This window comes from Pseudopipra pipra, chromosome 1, assembly GCF_036250125.1.
Source record: "Pseudopipra pipra isolate bDixPip1 chromosome 1, bDixPip1.hap1, whole genome shotgun sequence".
NCBI lineage: Eukaryota > Metazoa > Chordata > Aves > Passeriformes > Pipridae > Pseudopipra > Pseudopipra pipra.
In genome coordinates, this window is record NC_087549.1 from 92,778,356 (window position 1) to 92,789,941 (window position 11,586).

The 11,586-nt window shown below is 39.4% G+C and overlaps 2 long non-coding RNA genes across 3 annotated transcripts; one reads left to right on the top strand and one right to left on the bottom strand.

Moving 5' to 3' along the window:
- Positions 1-378: 378 nt before the first annotated feature.
- On the top strand, positions 379-9,604 carry LOC135419045 (uncharacterized). Of its 2 annotated transcripts, XR_010432813.1 has the most exons (4): positions 379-673; positions 760-834; positions 5,812-5,946; positions 9,383-9,604. It is a non-coding gene; the product is annotated as an uncharacterized LOC135419045 (long non-coding RNA). The 2 variants fall into 2 exon arrangements; XR_010432818.1 differs by lacking the exons at positions 5,812-5,946; positions 9,383-9,604 and adding an exon at positions 2,421-2,798 and having other exon boundaries at positions 388-673.
- Positions 2,661-8,044, bottom strand: LOC135419117 (uncharacterized). Its single transcript, XR_010432840.1, has 3 exons — positions 7,882-8,044; positions 5,685-5,881; positions 2,661-2,780 (listed from the first exon to the last, which is right to left on the bottom strand). It is a non-coding gene; the product is annotated as an uncharacterized LOC135419117 (long non-coding RNA).
- Positions 9,605-11,586: the final 1,982 nt, after the last annotated feature.

Consider the following 11,586-nt stretch of genomic DNA (forward strand, 5'->3'; position numbering starts at 1 on the left):
GACAGTTTGTTTGGTCAGGACACTGACAAGCCCGACTCCTTAAAATTAGCTTCTATTACCAGCATGAATATCTATGGACATAGACCTGGTTGAGTTCCTGTGGTGGGTTGACCAGGTGCACATCCAGCTGATCTATCACTCCCCAGCCAGACAGGGAAGAGAGTAAGATGTTTGGGATAAGGCAGTTTATTAAAGCAAAAGCAAAGTAAAAGCCTGCACACACAAAAGCAAAGTGAAAGATAACGTGGTTTATTCTCTACTTCCCATCAGCAGTGATGGTCAGCCATTCCCGAGAAGCAGGGTCTCAGCACATGCAATGGTTCCTCAGCAGGCAGCCCCTGGGGACAATGAATGCCTGCCTTCTTGCTCCTTGCCTTAGCTTTTATATCTGAGCTGACGTCATAGGGTATGGAACATCCCTTTGGTCAGTTTGGGTCAGCTGGCCTACTTGTGTCCCCTCCCAGGATCTTGCCCTCAACTGAGGAAGGAATGTTACAGTGCTGATGCTGTGCTCAGTAGTAGCCAAAACACCAGTGTGTTGTCAACACCCTTCTAGCTACCAATGCAAAGCACAGCACTGTGAGGGCTGCTATGGGGAAATGAAGTCCAGCTCAGCCAGACCCAGTACAGTTCCCTCACTAAAAATGCATAATGCTTCCACATGAGAATGCAAGTAATTTGGAAGTGTCCCTATTTCTCTCTATGTTCCAGTCTACAGAACACTATGTTTTCTGGATTCATATTCTCTTTGTCCCATAGGACAAGTCCCAAGGAAACAGCGCTTCAGGACTGGATCTGTTTCATCTGAGTGAGAAACTTCCAGCCTTTCTATAGGTAAGGTGGATTCCCAGCCTGGTTGGCAATCCATTTCATAAAACCAGTTTAATCACTTCCTTCAGTGCATATATTTGACCTGTAAGCATATTTTTACGTCAAGGGTCTTGATAGTTATCCTCAATCCCCACAACTTTATTTAACCACACGCTAGTCATTTAACTGGCTATTTCCAACTCCCAGAAAGCATCCCTGCAAAGCAGCTGGGGTTTTCTCATGTTACTAGAATAGATACTTCAACACACAAATAACAACTCCCAGGTAGACAGGAAGAAAAGGAAACCAAAAGCCAAATCACAGCATGCTGTAACCTGCCACCATGGTCTCATCCAACAGAGTAGCAGTAACCAAATTATTTTTTTTTCTCTCCAAGCCTGTTCTGTCTGGGTGGCAAACAGCAAGCAAACTTTCTCTTACCTTTCTCACAGAATCAGCACCCAACAAGCACAGCACACCTGAGCATGCTTTCCTCACTACTTGCTTTCAGAAAACCTAAAGATGCTAATTTCTGTCATGGGGGGCTGTGAATATATGTATCATGGGGCTTTTATTCTTCAGTCTCTTTGATACTGCCTCTCTGTACATTCATGTTTGAATATACCAATTTTTTAAAAAAATTAATTAGAAGGCTACCCTGTTGACTAGAATTCAAAAATATACAAGCACATTTCTCAAAGAGACCTCAAAGAGGCTCCTGTTAGACCCAATGAGAGCATTAGGGATGAAAATGTATTTGAAGTTTAAGCTAACTTCAGGGACCTAAAAAAAAGAAGCCAGCACAGAAAGCATGCATCTGCATGTCTTTCTTGTCTACAGTTGCCATTCTGATAGTGTGTCATGTTAGAAACACAGATAGCTAAAAAAGCAGCTATGCTATGCTGGCAAAGTGCCCTGTGAGCTCAGTGCCCAGGTTTCATCTGTCATCCTCTGAAAGGCAATAAAAGTTTAGAGCTGCTTAGTAGCATCTTCCCTGACTTGCAAGAAAAGATGCCAAGTAACTACTGATGATAAAAGGTATACGCTTACAGAAGTCAGGTCATAGCAGAAACTTAAAATAAGGCTTGATTACCTGAACCTGTTGGAACTTTTGTTGTTTGATAAGTCATGGAGAAATCATAACATCACTTAAACCCACAGATGTTTTAATAGCAGCTTCAGAGTTCAAAAGTCCCTAAAGATAGAGCTGTTTCTTTTAGAGAAAGCTACAGAATATGACAAAAGATAGATGTATACAAGTCCTTGGAACAAAGTCTGCCCATTTCTGGGCAGTACTTTTATGCCTCAAACCTGATAGAAGTGCAGTACAAAAGGTATAAACTATATTATTATTTGAGCATTAACCTAATAGCTTCAATATTAATAGGAGTTTAACCCTACTAGAAAACAATGGGTTTGATGAAAGTAGCCTTCATCAGAGCTCTTCAATAACACATTGGTCATCTGTCAGCTGTTCTTCAGAACAACCAGTTTCATACAATTCTGTTTTAGCAAAGGTATGGATGGTTAAAATAAAGAAAAAAAAAAAGGAGATTTTGTCTTCCCTCTTCCGATTGTCAGCACTCATGCAACATTGTTTCCAATTATAGGAAAGGAAAACATTGCAGAGAAACATCTCTCTGCAAATGCCTATTACAAACCCCCATAGTTTCAACACAGCCTGCGTTGAACCAGCCTGCCAAGAACCCCACAAGACAGTTTTGCTTTGTCATGTGGATAAGGTTCAAAGTAAGGAAGCAAGAAAGGTGACTCCTGAGTGAGTTAGGAGGCACGTGGATCTGAACTGCTGCAACAACCAGTAAAGATTTTCACAGCATGGATGAGGATTCAAGACTGCTGTTTTTATTTTCTTCCCCTCTCTGCCCTCCCATAGTATCCTTAAGTTTCAAAACACCCATCCCCTCAGTAGGAATACTGGTAGTTCTTCCGAATTCTAAATTCAGTGCAGACTGTAAAAAAAAAAAAAACCAACATGTTGTATGCTCTATAAGGGTCAAACATTTCCTACCTCTGAAATAAAATTTTTCAACTGTAAGTGTCAGATAGCAAAGGATTCTTTATCTTCATTGGCCACACAACTACTTTTGCACATCTGAATTTGTCTAGTGTCAGCTGTTAGCTACTTGCTTGTTGTTTCGGACCATTATTCCATAATCCATTTAATCTGTCATTGCTCAGTGCTGCTGATTAAAGGAGCCAATCCCATCTTTCTCCTTCATATTATGGCCATTCATTCCCACTATCTCCATTGCATCAGCATTAACCAAACTAAATAACTGGGTAAGCTGAAAGCCAAATAATTGTTTGGTTTCTGCAGGTTAGGAAATTCATCTGGCAACAAACTACCTCAGTTTCACCCAGGAAGAACACAAAAACTAGAGCTGGCACCAGGGAGAGGTAGAAATAAGCAAATAGATGACAGTGGGAATGCCATTTTCAGCAGTCACACTGAATTATGGCAGAGGAAACAGATCAAGGAACCACAGTAATAATCTGCTAAATTAATCAGTGTAACACCTCAATTAGGGGAGGATGTAGAGAATTCTCTGTTAATAGAAAACTAAATCAAGACTAGATCTCCAAAACCATGTGCTTAGCTTCTTCCGAAGACACTGAGCAAACACCTGGGTAAAACACTATGGTTCGCTGTATTGCAGTGACAGTATTCTGGCTTTTAATGATCTCTTCTGGCTTTAAAATCCATTAACTTACGTGAGCATAGTCTTAACCTGCATCAGATACACTACTGTATTAGAACTTTATCAACCCCCTAAAAGTTATTTACATTTCTTAAGAAAGAAATTTCACCTTTTACCTGTGAATTTAATCCCTGCTATGAATACCTTAATAACAGTTGTTAGCCCTCTGCAGTAACTGACAGGCAATCCTCTTCCTTCCACAGTAGGGTTGGGGGAGGGGGAAGGACAAAAGAGAGTATCTACAACTGTAGAATTGCTCTTTCAGTTCTCAGCACAGACAATACCCTAACCAAAGCCACAAGTCCATTTTTCCCCATTTTAGAACAGGATGAACTTTTCATTAAATCAAAAGACGCTCTCGCTACATGATGTATGGGGTCTGCATAAACATAGATAAGGCTTCCACGTTTGTGCACCCAGTTCAGTGGTGAAATCAGGTGTAAGGGCTACTTTATTACAGAATCACAGATTCTCAGTCAAAAATAGTATTTAAGTGTCTTTAGAATCTAAGGGGGTTTTATACTGAACTTCACACTTCCTGTACTGAGTTTTTCTAAGATTCTGAAATATATTATTATGAAAAGCTGATGACAGCTTTAAGATTTACAGACACCTTGCCTCTGAGGAGGAAAAAAAATTGAATTAAAAAAAATAAATTCAAGAACAAGGAATAGATGTTCTACAGGTTTTCACTGCCTCCTGCTGGCCTCGAAGCCAATGTCTTCCTGGGCATATGGTGTCAGAGTACCTGCCATTATTTTGCTCATGTTGCCATCAAGACAAATTCTCACAATTGAGCCCATGGAGAAAGGGTCCTGCAGTGGGCTTCCAGTTCACAGGCTCAGCACTGAGAAATAAGCAACAAGGTGCAGTGCTGTTGATCTCACCTCCCAGGTGCATGGCTGGATGATCAAACAGACCTCTGATGCTGATGGTTTTGGCACGTCAAGTTTGAAAGCAGAATAAAGGCTGAAGAGCTACTCCCATAGCTCAAGACCTATTATCTAGAGGTGTTTCAGAACTTCTGTGAGTTCTGCTCTGATGCAGCCTCCTCAGTCTGACATCCCTTGGCTGCCAAAGTCCCTCTCTCAACAAGTGGCTTGAAGTGCCACTGAGGGACTGGCACAATGGTGGCATGAGCTGCCTGTTCTGAGCTGGTTCAATTAGCCTAAGTACGACATGGTATTGATGCAATTCTACTGCTTGCAATGCACAAATTGTCTTTGCTGAAGTTAGCTCAGACCTTCATGTAACACTGCGCTATCCTGTGGTAACATACAACAAAAATTCAGGGAAAGAAAATTTTTATCACTCTCTTTCGTACACACACACACACCCCTTTCAGTGAGTATCCCACAGGCACTGTTGCTATACAAGAAGATTCAGGTTCTCGAATTCCAAAGAATTCACAGCCAGTGTCTAGCACACATCAACACGAGTGTTGGTTCTTAATGTTTCATTGTAAAGGTCTTAAATGTTAAATTCTGCTATAAATCATCCAACTCTGGCAAACTTCAAACAGCAATAGACTCCTCAAAATCATCTAGTTAGGTTGTGGGCAAAGAATAAAGTTTTATTCAAACCACAGAGGCCTACAGTAAAAGGAGAACTAAGAATAAATAAACAAACCCCTTTAAATAATTGGCTTTGCCACCTGCACAAAAATCCTAAGGAGTTCAGCAGGAATACCCAGTACTTCCTCACAACACATATACAGGATTACAGTTCCAGTTTGAAAATTCATGATGCCAGTGTCATTTGAAGGCTGTGTTTAAGTTATTCAGCTCATTTATTTTTACACCATAGCACTAGTTTGACACTCAATACATCTCTAAAAGCCCTTAAAAAATCTAACTGTGAGAAGATATCTGCTGGACTATTACACATTCTGAGAAACATGTGGGGTGGCCCTGTGAGGAAATCTGCAAGAACATGGAGCTTCTTCCTCACTATGCAGCTTCCTGCTTGAATTCAGCCCTCCAGACAACTATTTTTTCTTTCACACATGCAAACACCCTCCAGGCTCCCCAAGAAATGCCAAGTCCAATCTTTGTGGGTCTTAAAAGTCACCTGATACTTCCTTTCTTGATTCTGTGAAATAAAATACCTAACACTGAGGATTTAAACGTTTCTAACAAAAACTGAAACTCCCACCTTCCACAGCCACAGAGTTCTGCAATCCCTTTTCCCATGACAGTCAACCAGGACTTTGATGAACAGTATCACAGCCAAAAGACTATTGGGTCATTTTGCTTGTCTTAGATATCCTCTTCTTTTCCAGGTCCTGCTTTCTCAAGTTGTAATACCATCAAGTACCATCCTATTTCTGGTTTGGGTGTTATGGTGTTTAGCTGTGGGATTTTTTAAATGAAGAATCAAGACAAATTCCAACAGTTTTGCTAAAGCAACTATTGCTGTAAGTACGCTTTGTAGTATATAAACTTCATTTAAAGACCACTCATGAATTAGAGATCTACAAAACAGAACATTACATTCTCATCTGAGGCTAGTGGGACAAAAAAGTAAGGTATGTAAATATATTATATATAAGGATATATTGGCATGTATTTTAATATGTAAGTCTCTGCATTATGTGATTAAAACAAGGGGTCCCAGTCTTTAACAGGTCTCCCTGACAACACAGTCATATATTACTCCAAAACATGGAAGACAACACATTGCTTTGAACCAGGACAGTTGACCAAAGGTACACAAGTAACAAACACACCCAAACCTACTTAAGTCCTGCAGTGTTTACACACTATTATATATACACAGAAGAAGGAGCTTCACAAGCTGCACTTTGAAAAAACAACATTGTGGGCTGCATTTGTAGGACTTCTCATATTTGTTGATATTTGATCAGTGTGCATTTTATTTCTAGGCTCCAACCTTCCAGATAGGGGATTTGTTTTTAAACCACTGAGTTGAGCTAAATTCAGCTCTAATTATGCTCCCTCCCTCCTCCCCAGCCCTGAGAAAATCAATTCAGTTCTTTAAATTTAATTTTTATCATATCTGATTAACCATAAGGCAAATACTACCATTTACAAAAGATCAAGCAAAACTCAGAGTTATGTTTGAGACTGTAGCAAGTCCTTGCTTTTTCCAAGAAAATCGCATATGGAGAGCAGAAGAGTTCTTGCACATCAACCAGAGCATACATCCTTCTGATGGAAATGACTTAAACTCAGTAAACTTAATTTTGAGATCAGAATTTATATACATTGTGCCTATTTGTAGATTATAGTGTCCCTCTGCTCATTTAAGGTAGTTATCTATGAGGTATATCGCTTCTAGTTCTAAGGGTACAGAGGCTTCTTCTAAATCTTAGTCTCTCTCTCTTTTTTAAACATTTAAGAAAAAACTCTTTAAGTATTAGGCAAAATGCAGAAACTTTACCTCAAAAGACTAATTCAATCAGGCACACTACACAAGGATACCATGCAATCTATTTGCAGTATCTCTGTAACTATGCAGCTGCAAACATATGATCCCCTCCCAACACAAAGGCAAAGATTGGGAAACTAAAAATGGAAGTCTGCTCTAAAAGAAAGGGTTATATATAAAGGATTTTTTTTTCATCTTGGTTCTGGGTTTTATCCAAAAGAGAATGATCAGTCCCTCATTTCTTATTTATCACAATCCTGCACGAGCAAGATCCCCCATGGCATTTGGGTATATTCTCTAAACACAAAGAGGAAATGGTCCAGAGAATTTCATTCATCTCAGTATCTTTAGCTGTCCAAAAGTCAGCATCTAATCTAAACTAGACATCTAGGCTGCCTCAACAGAGAAAGAAGCATCTCCAGACGGTGATTCATCTCACCATAAAAGTAATATTTCAGCTGGAATGGGGGGAACGACCTGCAGAGGTAACTGGAGGGTATGATTGCTCTTTCCTGACCAGAAAAAGGGGCCTTCCTAATGAGCATTCACAAACACTTAAACAGTTGAAATCACAGAATTACATCTCCACATGGCTCTACATCACAAACACAAGATGTTTACATCCAAGCAAGCTTAAAACTAGGTAGCTGAGGGGCTGACAACACCCCTATCACAATAAAACACCACATACAGGCACTATAAAGTTAGGCCTAAGAGCTCATGTTGTCAGTCCATGTGGTGCTCTACCCATAGACGGATTGCTGCTTCTTTGTAAAATAGTTCAGGCCTGTTTGCCTAGGCCACCATCGTCACTGCCATGACTAATACAGAGGTTACAACACCTTGTCCACAAAGTCCTGTAAAGCAGCAGAGGCCTGTGGTTATTCAGTTATTTGGCCATCCTGCTGCAGAAGAGCATGAATACAATGGACCACTGTTGACTAATAAACAAGCCCCTCACCTGCCATTTGTGGGCTGATCTTCAGAGCATTAAGAACAGCAGCCTTCTCAGTCTGTCCTCCAACAATCCAGCTGCAAAGAGGCCTCCTGTTTAAGGTATACTCTTCTGACAGGTTCTTTTTCCTCACCACATTCAGTAACCTGTGGCCTGAACTGATAGCTTTTCCTCCAGTGAGCTCATTCTACAAAAAGAACAGGATTTTTATTTCCTACCACAAAGAGCAATCAAGCAAAGTATTTGACATGCTCATCCATTTAACAAAAGAGACATTATTTCCAAATATCACCTTCCCATCCTGAAACCCTATTACTAAAACTGCTGCTATGATCTGTAATTAAAAAATGCCTGTATCTGCTGAGGAACTGGTTACACAAACTGTCACAAACACAGACAGTAAACAGGAGTGCTCTTAAGGACATTTAAATAAATCCATGAGCATTGGGTAAACTTGACCTCTCAGAAGAAAAGCAATGAAATATGAAATTGGCACAGCTCAACAGCAACTGGAAGGCATTGCCAAACTGAAGCTTTCATTTTCACCTACAGAAGTATGCAGATTCAATAGTGTAGAATTACTCTTTAACAGTAGCATCTGATAGTTGCTTGATAGTTCAGCCTCTTAAAAAAAATGTCAAGAATCTCCATCATTTAGGCAGACTTGACGCAACAAAGACTCTAACGTCCCCTGAGGAGGAGGACATTGGGTTTGAGACGCATTGGGGTAAAAAATGGAACTTTCATCAGGTTATGGTGTTGCTATTGCTGAAAACTGTCTTTCAGCATTATGAAGTTGACGTGTTTCACAAGCACAGTGTTCAAATTTAACAAAATATGGGAAAAAGAATAAAAATTATTTTTTAAACATTTAGATAATGTTTCCAAGAGATCCTTAAAGATCAAAGGCAGAAGTCAGCTGGACCAGTTGTGCAGCACACTCAGTACAGGCTTCAAAGCTCAGAAATCCAGAAGTTACACAACTGGAAGTTAAATTTGATTTATTCAGCAGCATTGTACTGGGAGGAGCACAGCAGTTTCTCAGTATTTCATAATAGGAACTCTTCTTTATTCATTCTGCCTAATTATATACTGACACTGGAAAATTACATTACGAGGGTAGTAACTTCTCTAAATAATTGTCAGTCAAAGACATTCTGCAATGCTCTGTGATGTCTTCCAAAGCAGGCTATTCAAAGACTGGAGACAGAGTTTTATGCCAGAAAAATTGGTTCATATATGATTGAGGCATTTTGTTTTCTTCAGCTTTGCATTATAAAAGCAGCTGCAACACCTGTTGGTCCAAGACATCTCATATGTGTTTCATTTATAATTTGGATCAGTCACTGGAAATCTGGCCCCGACACTAAAACTGAGATATGAAAACTGGCCAGAGTTAAGAGCGTTTGTGTTTGGCTTGCTTGGAGTTAACAGAATGTTTTCTTTGTCTAAGAAACTAGACAAAAGCTGCATTTTAGGTCTCAAACCCTTGGGTCTTATCTTGCAGTTTAACCATTGAACTGAACTAATGCAGACTCACTACACTGCTTGGGACACTGGGCACTGGGCTCCAAGAGCTGGCCACATGATGCTCATGATACACTGGTCAGATAGGAGAGGAGCAGGAGGTTGGATGAGTTCATCTGAGAAAACATGGGATTGAGGAATGGACACAGCCAGCTACTGAGGTACCAAAGACTATTAGCAATACAGCAATTAAACAAAATAACTACGATGTTTCAAGCTTTACATGGTAGGGAGACTCTGACCTAGTCAAATTTTCAAGGCTATCCATCATTTGATATTCTGATCTTTAGTAGGAATGGAGGAATGAACACACAGCAAAGACCCTGAAATCTCTCTCACCTGTATATCTGAATACTCAGATTTTTCAAGATCAGCCCTTAATATTGGAAAGCATTAAGTAAGAATTTAAAGAGTAGAAGAGTCAACCACCCTCAATCTTCCAAATCAACAAAAGAGAATTTCCACAGAATTGCACCTAATAAGCATCTAATGCCAAGCCTGGTTCTAGTTACAGTCCCTCACTTTAACATTTCTGTGGTAGCATGCAGCAGATTTTCTGACATGCACTAGTATATATAGCAACTACTCTGTCAAGGCTGCCTTGAAAGGAAAAGTAAAAATCCTGCTCTCACTCTTGCTTGAAATACTGTCCTCCTGAGACGCTTGCTGTTCCAGATTTGATGGTGAAAAAAAAGAGTGCATCTGAAAGATTTTGTGGAAAAACATAATGGTGGCCATTTAAAAGCAAACAGAGAAGGAGCTGTCTTTTTTTTCCCCTAGTAATCATTAGCCATTCAGTTACAGACTCCTCCAAAACCGTACTGTACAGGTGAACACTTTTTACCTCGCTGATAGAAACAGCAGAATGTATTTTGTCTATATACATAAAGTCTGTGAATGGGTATGCAGGGACACAATCTTTTCTTCTTTTAGAGTAAGATTTCGAGATTCTAATATTTAAAAAAAAAAAAAAAAGGCAAGCATATAATATTCTTGCCCAATTTGATATTCTTATCTTTCCCTAATGGAATCATCCTTTAAATAAAACCTTTTCATCCCATGCTTCACAGCACATCTGTTCAATTCTCCTTGGTCCCCATGACACACAATGATGTTCCAGCAATACTCTGGGCATGATGTGATAATATACTGGCATAGGTCCTTGAAAGAATAAACAAAGCAGCGTAAGCATACTTTCTGTTTACTTGAATGGGAAGATTAGCTCAGTACTAGATCCTCTGGCTGTGCTGACTAATTGTGATTTGCTCATCTGTGCAGATTTTCTAAGGAAGTTCCTACTATGCACGATACACTGAAACTGCTCAACAACAAACATAAACTGAGATTATGCCAGTATGTTGTTTGATCCCATATTATCTCACACAGACTAAACTCCTAGTGACTTCAAATGAAAGTTTACCTCAACTGCACATTTCTGGCCAATGCTTGTCCTCAAACACAATTGTAAAACATGATAAAAAAGAAGTTGCAAAGGACATAGGATAAAGATGAAAACAATTCTATCAACCTTTTTTTGATAACTTTTTTTTGGCAAAAGATAAAAGTGATTCCACACATATGAGATAGAAAAAATAATCAAACCTACAGACTAAAATATTTTATATACCCACACCTTTTTGAAGATAACTCAGTGGTAGTCATTTCAGTCATTGCCTTCTTCTTGTAATATACCCTGGTTTAATTACTGAGAATAGAAAACTTCTGATTATCCTGCATTAGGGGAATCACACCAAAATGCAGCTGCTTTATGGTCAGTTTTCCATTTCTATCATTTCTCTGAGCATCTGTGCACAATGTTAGTGATTATGAGTTGTACTATTCATTCCCCAGCAGGAGAAACAGTGCCAGAAATTCTGCTGTGTATTTTGCTTGGCAAAAAATAGAACTCCCTCTGGAAAAAGAAAAGGGAATGAAAGCACGAAAAAAAAATGTACCTGAGTCTGTTACAATTTTTGTTCTTGTTCAGGTTTCCAAGTGCAAGCAGGTGAAAGCAAGTCTTGTACAGTTCAAACATTAGGACAGAACAATAGGAGGATTTAAGTGTGGCCATACACTGTGATATGGCATAACTCTAACAAGCTGACAGACAACATTTCTGGGTAATTTTACTTTTCTCCCCAGTCTTCAAACTACTTGAACATTGGAGTAAAAAAATCGAATAAC